This window comes from Larimichthys crocea, chromosome XV, assembly GCF_000972845.2.
Source record: "Larimichthys crocea isolate SSNF chromosome XV, L_crocea_2.0, whole genome shotgun sequence".
Classification (NCBI taxonomy): domain Eukaryota; kingdom Metazoa; phylum Chordata; class Actinopteri; family Sciaenidae; genus Larimichthys; species Larimichthys crocea.
The window spans coordinates 4,311,991-4,328,074 of NC_040025.1; the positions used below are offsets into that span (position 1 = coordinate 4,311,991).

Consider the following 16,084-nt stretch of genomic DNA (forward strand, 5'->3'; position numbering starts at 1 on the left):
TACAGATGTCTTAAGACTGTGTGAATATGGCTGTATGAGTCGGCCTTCTCTCAGAGGGAAGCCCCAAGTGCTGCATTGTCTTAAGGTGATGTCACTTATATGCCTCTTTGAATACGCAATGCTGTTTGTAGTAGTAGTAGGAATCCTAAGAGTGACAAAATCACAGGAGATAATCGCCAAAATCAAGACAAAGGTCCTTAAAGAGTACAAATCAAAATGTTGCCTCTGTAACAAAGTATTAGTCAGCAAAATATACTGTGACTTGGTGTCATTACCATTTAATCCTAGCTGCCATATTAGATGTTAATTTTTATGTTATTTTGAGTAGGGCGGGATTTTAGAAAAACTGAAGTTAAGAGTTGTCCTAAGGCATCTCCCACGCCCCCCATGGTAAAGTAGCGTGAACGTAGCTGAAATGTATTGGGCCTCGTGCATGAACTTTTTAATAATGCAGTTTTTTCTGTTAAGTTTGTTATGAGTGCGCTATGTTGGATTCGACAAAATTGTCGCACATCGCTCGTTTCAACCAACGAGTGTCGCCTTATCGTACAAAGTACTATATAAAGCTACCAGTTCTGCGCCATTCTGCATCAAGCTGACAGAAATGAAGAGAGAACGGTTATACATGAAGTTAGATGATAAAAAGCAAACCAGTTGCTGAAGCAAAGCAGCCAATGATTTCAGTGGGAGGCGGTCACGGCAGTGTGCCAAGAGTTTGATGGGAAAATATTACAGTGTTGTGTTGCAGTTGACTGTTGTCCACTGGACTCCTGAACTGTAACTTGTCATGAATAAATATGTCAAGAGAAGCCCCACTCCAACAACAAAGAATTCAAAAGTTATCCATCCTATCGGGGAATTAGCAAGCCATGATTATACGGTGAAAGGAATATTTTTCATTTAGTTGATTATAATTCATAAACCATTCTCCCTGTACTATCTGTTCATGACGGGTACGACAGGTCCGGTCTGGACGTGAATTTCGTTCATACCAAGGATTCTTGCATGAGGCCCTTCGAGTCCATGAATACTGGAGCCAGCCTATAAAATAGTCAACTGTTAAGTTGTTGTTTATTCCGCATCTTAAACATTTAAAAATCCCAGATGAAATGCAGATGACATGTCCACAGTGTCCTATTCTGACTGTGAGCTCAAATCTCAAAAAGGTGTATTTTTTAATGTAGCATTGTTATTCTGACATGCCACCAACACCACCCAGATTACTGTTGCTCCAACAACAATGTATGTAGCACTCGAGACAATGCCACCAGTGTCACTGGTTGCTATCAAAACACCTGATGTTAATTATTGCTGTCACATTTCTAACAATGATCACTGCTACACACCAGCAACATAAAAAGTCCATATTTCTACACGACGTTTAAAACTAGACAACACAGAGGTGACACACCTGACAGGTTTAACAACTCATGTTTTCAATGAATGTGTGCTACTTTGGACAAAGAATTAGTACCTGCTCCATGAATATGAAATTACTTGTAAGGGCATTCGTCACTCGGGTTCATGGCACCGCCAGTACGAGGTCTGTGACTCACCACTGTACCCATGAGTTATAGCCTCATGATATGTCCTCGTCAATGACACTGATTGTCATGATATCAGTGACATTGCTCTAAGTAAGATTCTAACATGTGCACCACGGGGCTCCTATCCCTCTCAGAGCAGCACTTCAAGGCTGTAACAGGACATCCTGAAGGCACCAAACCAGGGTCGAGGCATCACAGGAATAAAATTTGTTACGGCATTCAATTGTTTCATATCAGAAACTGGCATGTTTTGCCCATTTGGGGGCAAGGCACGGTCATACTGTAAACTCTTAGAAATAATTCAGTCCATTTTAATGAAACCACACAAGGTAATGTGCATTCTGTAACACAACAGCAGGCAACATCACAATGAAAATACGATCCAGAGAGGAACTGATTATACTGCATGTTAATCCATGTTATACTTTGTTAGGGATGCATTACTAACGGAAACCATTATTGTTACATCAGAAATATACAAAAAATAAATGAATAAAAACAAAATTTGAGTTACTCATAAATGATGCGTTGACACAAGATACCTAATTTCAGTCACATGTTGCCTCAGTAGGCTACATGTGACTTGTATTGGTTATTGGTGCATCCCTACCATATATAAACATCTAATGAGCAGATAGCTAGATGTGCAGTGTGTGTTTTCAGAGCTAGCTAACTCTCAGGAAGCTGTGTACACAGTACTGTATTAAAAGGCTCATTATGGAAATGCTCAGCAAACACAAACAAGCCAGACACGTGAGCAAGATTTTTAATGCTCTTGTGATGTGGTCATCGCCCAAATTACGCATCACTCCACAACATCGTTCCATAGTGAAGTTTCAGTTTGACACATTAGTGGAAGAATAGTACTACTCTGGTTTTCCAAGCTGGGCCTTTAAGACAATATGAAAACAGCCCCTTTATGCTGAATTCTAATGATACTGTCCATGCTGGCTCTGCACGGACCTTGGCCTACATCTATCAACCATCTTAGGGTAGGCGTGCTGGGGCCCTTATTCAAGAAGAGTTTCTTTCACTATAACCCTGAAGTAACTGTGCAAGCATTTGAAAAATATGATACAAACAATTGAAACAGTATCTACAGACCTCATCCATTTGGTATTGCAAGAAATGTGTTTTTGCTTTTGATATGTACATGATAGTTTGAGAAAATCAGTGCCCTTGCTGAGACATCAGCATGGTGATTTCTTTTTATATCTAATGGTATAAATGGCAGTAATGTCTCTCATATACCTGTAGTACATATTGTGATTTAGACATGCATCTCTCATTTGGGAATACTTTCACGGGCCCAGGACATATTTCACGACAAATCTACAGAAAGAAAACAACAAAGAAAAAAAAAGCCCAGAGACCCGAGGGGTCACGTCAGGCTTCCAAGCTTCATTACTTGTGTGATCATTGGTCTGGTCTCCTCTCCGGGTACTCTGTTCCTGAGGACTTGACGATGAACTGAAAAATACCTTAACAAGGAACTGACAATACCTTAACCCTGATGAGCACATATTTGTACCACTCCAGGTGCCTCTAAGAACTCTTGATTTAATTCAGATGTGGTGCAGAACCAGCAAAACAAGTAGTGACACTGTAGTTTTTTTCTACTAAAGACTACATACTCTGCTCTGACTGAGCTCTGAAGCTAGGTGGGTTTTACTGCAGATTTGAGGTCAATTCAGTTTCAAGTCAAACAGCTGAAACAAAAAAAAAAATCCCCCTGATTATTTAACCGAATTTGGGGAAACATTTTGATATGTAGAGTTTAAAAAGTGCTTGATTTTCCTTTATTTTCAGTTTGTGATTTAGACTCCAAAGCTGAATTCACCTCAATCAGAATCATAAAGACATAAAAAAAAAAAGAAAAGCTAATAAAAAGGACACAGAGACGATCATAAGTCATTTCCAATCTCTAGCAGCAATCTAAAATGTTTGCTGATTATGTAAATGTCATTGATGTGTCAAGGATTTCACCATAGTTTTTATCATGCAATATCATGTATAAAGACATAATGTTGGGGGTGGGCCGGGCCGGGGGCAAAGATGAATAATGTCTAGTGACTTATGTTAATAGTTGACTTTCTGTTAACTCCTGAAATGCAGATGTTGCCAAAATACCATCAATGCTCATGTGTTAACATGAAAAAAAAAAAAGAAAAAAAAAAAGAAGAATCAGTTTTTGTTTTGTATAACAAAAGAATGATATACTGATATTTGTCAAGTACTTCTGATGAGATCTTTGTTCTGTGTTAACTACAGAATCTTTCCTTTCTGTTACGGTTTACTTTATGTATTTTGGTATGATGTATGATGATTGTTGTTCTGTCACATCAGACTTAACATCTCAGATTCAATCTTGACTCACTAATGGATGACTGCTTGTTGAAATCTCAACACCCAAAAATGTATAAAAGTCTATTTATAAAAGTTGCTTGATCGTGGACAGAGACTGAAAGAGGCTTGTTGCTTTTCATGAATTATGATGACATGCTGATTTTGATTTGAAAAATTATGTCGAATTAATTCCTATTTGTGAATAGTATTCCAACTCACCATGATGACGATTTCTGTTCTTGAAACACATTTTGAGAAAAGGTCGAATAAAGATATTTTACATTCAAAAAACATCACACCGACTGAATCTATGAGTCAATACACACTGTTCTGGTACGTGCAGCTTTACACACAGCATGTTTTCTATAGCAGTGTCCTGATGCCCGTGTATCCATAGCTGTGGTTGTAACAGCACTATTCACTGTCATTAACAGCCAAGCCACAGCATCCAGTTCGGCTGCTAGTGTTGAGGGTGAGTCACACAACCAAAAATATCACACACGGCCACTGCACACAGATGCGCGCTAAGAGGGTGGTGTAGACTGAGACCGCCTGTGACTTAAGAATCCACAGTAAGTACCTGTCATTCATCAGTGGGTTCATCCTCTGTGTGGTCTGCTTTTACCAACTACCGCACTGGTCACCCAGTACTGTTATTTATTGAATTCTGTGTTTTATCCCTTTGGAACAGTGAAGCAGGATGAGACTCAGATACCACAAGGCTGGCTCCACTACAGTACAAAGTCCTACTTTTAGAAACTTCAAAGGTTTCACTGCCATTTAAATTTGGAAATGAAAAGTGTATTCATTATTTACTTGGGACTCCAAATCTATTTACAGTCAAAGTGCTACATACTGTTTGACATCACAACATACACATTTCAAAGGATGTCAAGAAAACAGGTTATTTGGCACAACACGATACATTATGAACTATTTAAACTGCTACTGCATTTTTATCATAATCTTAAAAATAATCTTGCGAAACACTTTGTTTTGCTTATTATAATAAGAATAATACATTTAATTTATAATGCACTTTACATTTGAAGCAAATCTCAAAGTGCTACAATACACACACATAATATACGCACACAAAGCAACAAGTACTGTATATCACAACAAAAGAAATAAGGTTAAAAACGATATGATGTGGAAAAAAGGAAAGTTTTAAGTCCTTTTTTAAAACTTTCAAGGGTCTGTGATGCCCTCAGATGGTCAGGAAGAGCATTCCATAGGCGGGGTGCAGCGTAACAGAAGGCTCTGTCGCCCATGGTGCTGAGCTTGGTCCTCGGGCAAAGGAGAGTTTTTGGAGCAGAGGGATCGTGTAGGGGTTTGTGGGATAAGCAGTTTTTTGAGGTAGATGGGTGCGTTGCCATAGATGCACTGGTGAGTGAGAAGAGAGATTTTATACTGAACTCTAGCAGAGATGGGAAGCCAGTGCAGTGAGTGAAGGATGGGGGTGATGTGTTCTGATTTTCATACTCTCATCAGAATCCTAGCAGCGCTGTTCTGGACTTGTTGTAACTGCTGAAGGTGTTTACTGTGGGTCCCGATGAGAAGTGCGTTGCAGTAATCAAGTCTGAGTTTTGGGCCGAGTTTGGCCTGTTCAAATTACATTTAGGCTTCAAGTTATGCATAATTAGGGTGTGGCCGCTTTGACAGGTGGGTGCCATTACAGATGACCCTAACCCACCTTAGGTCGACTGATGATCCACATCTTTTCTGATTTTTAGATTAGCCAGGACTGCCAACATGGCGACAATGAGAGCCAAAGACTTTGAACTTCACAACAGCTAATCAAAAATGTCTGTGTTGAGGCTAACACACTCACAATGACAATGCTAAAATGCTGATGCTTAAAGAGAAAGTAGGTGTCGATATACAGTTCAGTTTGTTAGAGAAGTTGTAAGATGAGTCTGATAGAAAAGCTTTTGATTAATGGATCCACGTCTTGTCACAACAGTGTGATCATCAGTGGTTTGGATGTCTGTGTGGTCCTTTTCTGCTGAGAACTACTGGACCTACCACACTGCTCAACCCCAGAGGCAAAACCTCTTTCACTTGTTTACAGCCAACCTACCACAGTCAGCCTCACTCGTGTAGAATCTGTTGACCTCGACCTACCACACTGTGCGACAGTCAGCCATTCATCAATATATTTAATTTATAATTCTACCACAAATAAGATTTTCTGTTCACATAATCCAGGATGTGGATCAAAGATGCTGGGGTTCCAGAGCAAGCATGAAAATTACAGGATGTCTATTAGATGAAATTCAGCATGTGTGGTGGTCATTGGATCTGGGAACAAAAAACTCTTTACTGCATTTCCACTCATCATTCTATTTCCATAGTTATTCAGAGGTAGAAGTAGACCAGTCCCTGTTCAGGACCACAGCTTCAACCATTACTGGAATTTCCCCAATTTGACCTATGTTTATGTCACCTGCTGATCCTGCGTCCAGTATCTACAGTATCTTACAGCCCAGTACAGGTTCTATGATCGATTAATTTACTGGGTTCGATGAGGACATTGGTGTTAGCAACTGTAAAAAGAGAAGTGAGACCTCCAGTCCAAACAAAACACACAAGCACTGATTCAAGGAAAGTGAAAAAATGCAATCAACTGAGATGAATACTGTCAAAACTGCAGTAACTAGAAATTAGGAATGTTCATTTCCAGTACTCCATACAAAAATGTAATGTATCCTCTGTTGTACCAACACTTTCATTATCACTTACCAGTCTGCAGTAGTCTTTGTTTAGTCTTACTTTCCATTACATGAAGTTCACTTGAGGTTATTAGACCGAGTACTCCTTTAGTGATTCCTTTAGCCTTGAGTTTAGTTATTATGTCAGTTCATCTTAGTTTTTAGTTGTGGTCCAGTGGCTCAAGTATGCATTAATGTAAAAAAACAAAAAAAACAATTAGATAAATAAAAAAATATTCTCCATGGCTGGTTTTAATTTAGATTTTGTTCCTACCGCCCTCAATGGTACAGCATCCACATGTCAGCGATGACCACAAGATGAAGCAGCCACGAGCAGCGATGATGATGGACATCAAAAGCCTGCACACATATTTACAATGTGAACTTCCTAGCTCCATTGCCCCCATTTCAAGAACTTTGTCTGCTCCGACACAGAATTAACCAGCAATAACTATAATTAATTAAATTTCTGATCCCCCTTATTATTTACACATACATTGCACACGAATGCACAAACACTTTCTTTTACATTTTTAGTACATGCGCATCAACATCTAACACATTTCAAATAAGCATAAATGACCTTACATGCTTCTACGGGCTTCAACAGCAGTAAAAAGAACTCACAGTTTCAATAGTCCTTTTTCATAGCAGCCATTTAAGGGGGGACACAGGTGTTACCAATGACGCTAATTAATCCGTGCCATTCAGGTCAAACAGAGTCAGGTTGCACGCTGTGGTGCAGGTCACTCACTGGAAACGCTCTGCTGCAATAAATGAAACGGGAGCTTCATTAGTGTCATTGGTAACACCCGTGTTGACCCGACTATTTCCTGTCAAAATGGCTGCTGTGGTTTGGATCATAGACATATAGACATAGACGCCGCATTGAACGCTGAATCGTACGTCGACGTCGCCGCCATATTGGAACAGGCACCAAAAACAACGTTTATAATCATCACTTTAAAAGTTACATACGTTGTTTTTGGTGCCTGTTTGTTTCCCAGATACCATACTCGGCTCCCTGCGGATCCTCACCTCCGTCTGCAGTTCACATCTTCTCCACCAGGCCATGTAAAAATCCCACACGGACATCAAAGCCTGAGAACATCCGATGTGTCTGGAGGGGCAGTCCCACAAAGTCCCAGCAGGTGGCAGCCCTCCCTCCGCTGTACTGACCAGGAAAGAAACCACAGGTACAGTTTGGTTTTTGTTTTTTTTAATGCATACATGGATCATGATGGGAGTGTGCAAAGCAGAGATACTTGTGTGTCAGTGTTTTATATACAGAGCCCGTTCTCTGTGCAAAATGTCCAAAACATCAGAGATGGACAAAACTAACTCTCCAATGTTTATTATTTATTACTATAAAAAACATTATTTCTTGGAATGAGTAATAATTGAATAACACATTCTCTTGTTTCTTTCAAGGAAGGAGAGCTGAATCCATACAGATTGAAGGAAATCACAGTGAAAATTGCGGATCTGGGCAGCTCCTGCTGGGTGGTCAGTAGAGCTGCTTTATACTTTATATTGTAAAGTGACCAATTACATAGCCAGTGTTGAATTTGTTTGATTGTTTTAAATGGCTGTACAGTCAATCTCTGTTTCCTCTCTGGAAAAGCGTGAGGGAGAAAATAAGTGTAAAAAAAAAATCATGCCTACAATCAAGCAAAAAACGCTGAATGAGACAATGCCACTTGATTTCCAATGTGTCTTGATTCGGCAGCCATATTATTCATTTGTCCTGAAAATAAAATAAAAATCTCTGCTGCATTTGTCTCTCCTTCAGTACAAACATTTCTGTGAGGAGATCCAGACTCGTCAGTACCGCTCACTAGAGGTTTTACTGGGATCTGAGTACGGCCGCCTGCTGACATCGGAGTGTCGCCTGCCTGGTGAGGGAAATACTAATCTATATATGTGTTGCACTGTGTGAAATATTCAAGCAAGACTCATGTTATAGCTGTACCATTCTATCAAAATCACTTTTAAAAAAAAAAATGTTATCCAATTATTTTTTTGGTAACTTTTGTCAGATCGGTAATGGGACTTGTGGTGGTTAAATCTAAATCTGACATGTTTACAATATTAGAATAAAATTTAAATGCTGTGGTTTACCTGTGTGTGTGTCCACGGCATTTTAGCAGGTCAGTGAGGGTATAATCTTTTCTAATAAAAACAACTGAACATAATGAATTGGTTCTTTGTTTTGCATAGATCCACAGTGCTATGTCACGCGCTGGAGAACAAAAGCAAAAAGATGGTAGTTGATGGTATTTTTGTTTCTCTTTCTTAGTATAAAAGTTTAACTTGAGTTCATTTCAGTATATGCTTATATTTCCACACAGTAAGTAAAGTATAAAAAGTCTAGATGAAAAACAGTGTATAATAAAACGTTTTCATTTCATGCAATATTACAAAACTTTTTACATTTTTTGCTTGGCATGATTTATATGTCGATAAATTATTATCTATAATCACTGATTTCTGAATCCTCAATTCATCATCTTTTTTTGTTTTGTTTGTTGCTGTTAAAACCCAACAACTGACAATATTTAATAATATTTTTCCACAGCGGAAAAAAGTTGTTTCAAATTCTTACCAAAACAAGATGAATTTGTATCTTCTGCAAAGAAATTCAATGTTAATGTTTAATGTTCATTTATTCAAAATAACAATAATGGGCCTAACACTGAGTCTTGAGGAACCCCAAACGTAACCATGTAAAGAACTCTTTGCTCTCTTTCAGGCCTTTGAGTTGGTCACTGGAGACTCCCTGTTCGAACCCAAAGTCAGCAAGTCCATTTCTCAGGAGGAAGGTGTGTTTAGTATGATTTGATGAATGTTATTTATGCACGTAACATTTTCTTTTTTAAACCATCATACAGACCACAAATTTATTTTTAAAAATTTGTAATCGACTATGAGCGTATTAACTTGGCACACTTTGTGTTTGCTCTCCCCATCCACCTCAGATCATATAGCCCAGATCATAGAGCTGCTTGGTAGAATCCCTCCAGCTGTTGCCTTGTCGGGTAATAACTCTGCAGACTACTTCAGCCGCAGAGGTAGTCTGCAATCTAATTGGTCCATTTGGACGCACACTGTATGGAGTATGATTTTACTCTTATTGTATTTGTGTTCGTGTAAATCATTTCATAATTGCCATGATAATGTTTTTTCTCCAGGTGACCTGTGTCGTATGGTCCACTGAGGCTCTGGAGCCTCTATGATGCGTTCTGGTGGAGAAATACCACACCTGCTGGAGGAAAGCCTCTGGATTTTCAGACTTCCTTCTTCGCATGTTATATTATCATCCGAGAGGAGAGCCTGCTGCACAGTGCCTCCGCCACCCATGGCTGACCTCATGATAGTCTCTTTAAGGCCCTACAGGGCTCATCCCCATCTGCCTGTCTGTCCTCAGCCAGATGTTTTCAGCAGCTCGACCCTGGCCGATTTAATGTATGTGCATCTATTTGAAAGAAACTTAATTCACTCTGATTTGTGTATCCCTGTGTATGTGGTGTCCTGACAGAGAAAAGGATGCTCTTTTCCATTAGACCCACTTTGCACTTTATGTTGCTACAGTGTTTTTTACAAGATATTTACTTGTGTAGCGACTGTAATTGCCAGTCCTTAAAGCAGCACTCTTTGAGGAGACACTGACAGGCCTGAGACTGCGAGTCAGTGTGAAGTTGTCAATTGATACAAACTTTGAGCGCAGCTATTATTCAGTAAGATGAATGTTGGCGATTAAATCGGAGAATTATTAAAAAACTGTAAACATTACATGATGTTTTATATTGTATGTATTATTTTCATTTACTTTTTGTACAGTGTAATGTACAGCTTATAAAACGTGAAGTAGATCAAGTCAATTTTATTTAATAGCCCAAATCAGGATTTAATAACTGTAAAAATAAAATAAAAACTCCATAACTATTCCTTTTATCCTAACTATAAACCATTATAATTAGAGTTTCTTTATCTCACATTGCTTTTAAAAAATAAAAAATAAAGGTCCTCTTTGTATTCATACACGTCCAAACTTGTTTATCATTGAGCCTCCGCTGTTGTAAAAGGAAAGCTCCTAATTAAATTAAAGACCTGATCAAGGCTGATCAGGTGTCACTCGCTCTGTGTGTTTCTCTGAGCTAGTTTTATGTAAAGAATAGGTGGAATGGAATTCCTTGATTGGTCAAGTTCCAGAGAGCATGTTTAAATTTGTTGTTAGACCCTAGGGGGTGTCGCATTAACAACACACAGAGAATTATCAGCTGACTCTGAAGTCTTCATCATCTCAATCGGACCTCCTTTTTTTTTTTTTTTTTAAGATAATTTTTTGGCCTTTTAAGCTTATTTGACAGAGACAGCTGAAGAGTGACAGGATGTGGGGGGAGAGAACGGGGAATGACAGTGGGAAGAGCCACAGGTCAGAGTGGAACCCGGGGCTTCCCCAGCAAGGACTGAGCCTTCACACATGGGGCAGCTGCTCTACCAACTGAGCTTAACGACACTCCTTTTTTTTTTAATAATTAACGTTAAAGTTTGTGTTGTTTTTTCCCCCTGGGTTACTTTCATGGCCACATTTATATATCAGATCTACATTTTTATTGTGGTTCAGCTTCAGCTTCCTCTGAATACTTCCATATTATGTATTAGGGCTATAATAGCATTGTATAGTATGTCTTAGTAGCTCAGTTGTCCTGTTATCAGGCAATGTAAACAATCATACATCAGACTGTGGGTAACATCACCCTCCTTTAATAAAAATACACTTCATTCCATTCCACTTTCATGCACATGTTCCAAACATCACTGCCAACATTCTACACAGCTGTTCAGTTCTTCTGCAGCAAAGATCTCAGATCAGACAAAATGATCATCATCGGACTAAATTCACGTTAAACCTCTTCAGTATAAATCATCATGTGCCACTGTGACACAGTGAGTTGCATAAAACACAGTCAACAGACGAGGTTAAATCTACAAATAATATCGACTTGATCGTTCTTTGTTTCCAGTAAGACCTTTAGCATCAAATGATTTGACTTGTCCTCAGTCAAACTGTACAGTAATATCATCAATGTTACGCTGTTCAGAACCAAAGTTTGACAACTATATATACACAGAATGTACTATCTTTATAGTTCATATCTACATGTTTAAAACCAGTCCAGTATGTCACCTATCCAGCTGTAGGCTCGGCACTCAGCCTGTGGGTTTTCTTTATAAACTACCGGGTAACCGAACTCTGTCCTGATCCGCTGACACTTCCTGGGCAGGAGGTGGGCTTCATTGGCCTGGAAGGAAGAGAAGAGTGATTTATGAGACTATCAGGAACAGGCACGATGACGGAATTCCCATAAGCAAGGCGTTATATAACTGAAATCCATTCACATGACCTGAAGTGAACAATCTACTCACGTGACGCAGTAGACACCAAAGTGTGACAGAAGCACTTGTCACAGCCTCTCCGAAAGATTCTCCCGGTTTGAAGAACTGCTTATAAGAACAGATACCTGTGGAAGAAATAAGAACCACAGTCACATCTCTTTTAGGTCCACATTTTCAACCTTTTATTTTCCTTTCCAGTTCGGACAGGCCCCTGATAGGTGAAAATAATGTTTTTTTACAGGCGGGTCACATCAAAACTGGCTGATTCTGTAAATGTCTACCCTTTGGACAGAACATATAATGCCCTGCTGCAAGAGGTCAGGCTAAATCTAGCATCCACAGTAAATTATCCTCCCATCCTGGCAGGCAGCGAACTCTATCCTCATGGGGTATGTCAGTCACCTTGAGGAGGGGATCAATAGGAAACACACGGATCTGCTGTGGAGAGCCCTACGGGGCTGAATGCAAGGTCAGAGCTCAGAGACATAGAGCTATGGTCAGTCAGTTGGGGTTGGTTTAATAGCTAGAGGTAGCTACCATAAGTCACAAGCAACCCCCAGACTGGGCTGCAGACACACACATATGATTGTGAATAGATACAGGAGGACAGATAGGACAGATATAGAAGTCGTTCTTACCTTTTATGTGGTAATGGGCGGCTTCAGAGTGTCCATTGCTGAAGAAAGGATGAGGGACAAGCAGAAAGCAAACACCAGCGATAGGGAGCATCCATGAATGTTACTGATTGAGTGTAACATGGTAAAACAATGAATTGAAGAGAGAATTATGAACTCTACAACCCTTTGAATCTTAAGCTACAGTAAAATCCAGTAAAGTCCTTGTGATGGCCCAGTAGACACTGGCTAATATTAGAGTCTGACATCTCTACTGGGCAGAGAGAGAGAGAAAAAAAACATCTCACCACACATCATCTCCACATGTTTAGGTCCCTCCCGGTTTCTTCCCGCGTCCAACTTTTGTTTCAGAGCGAGTGTGTTTGGAGTTTAGCTGTGTACCCATGCGTCCCTAAATATTACCTTTGGCCCTCGTTTGCTGCGTATAAGGTTGCGTGGGTGAAAGAGGGCCGGCGCTCTAACAGGACGCCAATGGTTCAGCAGCGTCCTCTAACCAGCTGGCTTTTTCTGTATCTTTTACTCATTTTATCCATCCCCCCCCCCCCCCACACCCAACCACACACCACACAACACCCTCCTACACACACAGATGCTGACTATAAAGCTAAACTTATTTATGACTGCTGACATTATCAAAAAAAAAACAAGTCTTTGTGCTCCATTGTCCCTGTGTGAGGGAAATTAATTCAAGCCAAATGATCGCAAAACTGCAATTCTAAAAACATCAAAAATGCATGAAAAATATTGCAAACTCAGAATCCATCTGAGGAAATGACGAGAGTGTCACGGTCTTGCAGGACATATGTGCTTTTAACTGTTTACATACGCTGCAGTAAATATAGCAGAAGTAAAGACCACAATATTGCCAAGATAGAGTCAGATATTTCCTAGATGTGTATATTTCCTAATGTAGTCTGACATCTGGAAAAATGGCTCAAATATTTGAGGCCAAGGTCAGGAAACTCTCAGATGTGAGTACATGTGTATATAGTGAGTGTCAACATATAGAGGAGAAAAAATTCTCTCTGAGCCCCTCTCTCTCTCACACACACACACACACACACACACAGGCGGTTTAACTGGTTGTGTGACTGACCGCAGGACAGTTTGTGGTCAGTCCCTTCCTTCCTGACAGCCTCTGGGCAGTGACAGTCGACACACCATGCTCTGACAAAAGAAAAACAAAAGGACATCAAGGGACGGGAGGAACTTGCGGTGGCCGAGGGGCTCCAGCTAGAAACCCCAGCCACCTCTCCACGTCAAACCCTTTAGTCACACGGGAACACTTTCAGGGTGTTCGATGGCTCAGTGGTTAGTGGTGGCTCACACAAGAAGAAGCTCCTGTGTTTTGAACAAAACCAGCGCTGCGGGTCTTTGCATGTTCTTCCTGTGCTTCATCTGGTTTTACCACCGGGAACAAACATTAGGTGAAGTTCACTGTGTTTTCCTATTAGTTTTCTATTCGACTTTAAGTTTACTGTTCCCTTTTTTGGTTTGAGTGGTTGTAGCATGAGCAACATTATCACCCAATTTGTGTTTCACTCTCCTCCAGCCTCCGCTCTCTCGTCATCTCCTCCGCCTCCCTGCTCTCCCCTCTGTCTCCTCTGCATCTCTACATCCGTCACCTGACAAAAATATATGATATGACATGAGCAGGGACAATTGGGGTGCAACAATCATCAATTTTGATGATATGGTTAAGAGGAAAAAACTTTCACAATTATCATGAGTATGGATGTATAAAATCACATTTGTATCTGAGGTTTTATTGTATTTTTCCCTAAATCTTTCATTGTTGGTGTTTTTTTAAAACAGTTTCTGCCTTTCAACATAAAAACAATACATGAAAATAAGTTCTTTGGCATTAAATATAAGATTTTTTTATTCTTTGCATTGTTGAGGCTCACAGTTATTTCAGCACTTTCAATAAAACTCAAAGACACTTTACAAGACTATTGAGAGCTTTGTAATTGATGAGGAGGATTTGAAGTGGATATGCTGCTTTATGGGGAGCCAGTGAAGGTGTTGGAGGATGGTGTAATGCATTATTTGAGTAACTACACTTTGACTTCTAAAGAAGTCTCTTATGTTTGTTGTTTTGGTCTTAAAAACTGCAGGGGACCAAAACGCCTTTTGCCCCCCATCCCCAAATTACGTCGTTGCACCAGACGTCATAATTGATGTCCAAATACAATAAATACACTTTACATTCATATGCCACAATCTTTTCTTACTTTGTTTATTGTCATCCCAACACATTTCTCTTTAACTATAACCATCCTGTAGTAGCCATGCACAGATGTTATGACAAAATTCAATTCTATTATACCAAGAAGACATGTATTTGCAAGCAATGTCAGTCAGTCCCGTTGGGACCATCTCATCTGTGTGGTTGGTTACGCCTGAGTGCTTTCCAGCTAAAAGCTCAGGGAAGCAGCTGTGCACTGTTCTTTATGAAAAGAGGACGTTAACCAGATGTACATTTGCCAGACAGCCGATATTACCGCCATTGAAGGTTCTCTTGCAAAACCAAAACATACTGATTTATTGGCAATGATCTCATTTTTGTATGACAATCCAAGTTTGTTTCATAGCATGGAATAGATTCATTTGTGTCCCACGTGGCTGACAGAGAGGAAAACTCAGGCTACAACTGTCCTCCTCATAAGTCCCACAAAAACACATCACTGTTTCAAAAGTTTGGTCAACAGAGCATGGTTTGTGACATTAGTCAGTGGTTAAAAGAAACCAGTGGTCGGTGAAGAAACGGGAAGCAAACCATCTCTCGTGTCAGAAGCCAACATTTAATTCATACATCCACCCTGATGTTGGACTGTTGTTATAAATACGCCACCGACATTTTTTCTTTGCGCCAAAGGTCCAACATCATAATACTATAGCCTAGAGGGCTTTGTCCCTTAAATTTACCCTGGTTATTTTCTGAAACGCAATTAACCGATGTGTTAACGCCACACGCGTGCTGAGTTGCGGCTCGCACAAAGAAGTTAGTGCAGCGCGCGCAGGTCAAACAGGTGTGTGTCGTTGTTGGAAAGTTGAAAAAGGGTTTCTGTAATGTAAGATTTACATAAGTTCAACGAGTGGAGCCAGTGTGTCTGCCAGAGAGAGGACGCTACTCTGGCGTGGAAAGAGGAACTCGCAGTGGGGTTTTCCCCAATTAATGGATCCAGGTGAGTCAGCCACCACGGTAGCACGTTATCTGATTAGCATTAATGTTGGGATCCAAACCAGTAGACCTATATAACTAGACGCCGCATTGAGCGGGTTGGTCGTTGGTCGCGATACGTCAACGTGTCCGCCAATTGGAAATGGCAGGTCTGCCGTAAACTAATACAAGGAAATGGACTGAACTTCATTTAAAGCGCCTTTCTACAAGTTCTTTAAGTTAATGCCTCTTTAACACCCATTCACCACACACTAATAG

General features: G+C 40.1%; 1 long non-coding RNA gene across 2 annotated transcripts in view; it reads right to left on the minus strand.

Annotated features, from left to right (window-relative positions):
* LOC113747779 (uncharacterized) overlaps positions 1-16,084 on the minus strand; it is a 29,378-nt gene that overhangs the window by 5,401 nt on the left and 7,893 nt on the right. For both annotated transcript variants that reach the window (XR_003463885.1, XR_003463884.1), the window contains exon 2: positions 6,882-6,967. This is a non-coding gene — a long non-coding RNA (uncharacterized LOC113747779). The remainder of the gene's footprint in view (positions 1-6,881; positions 6,968-16,084) is intronic.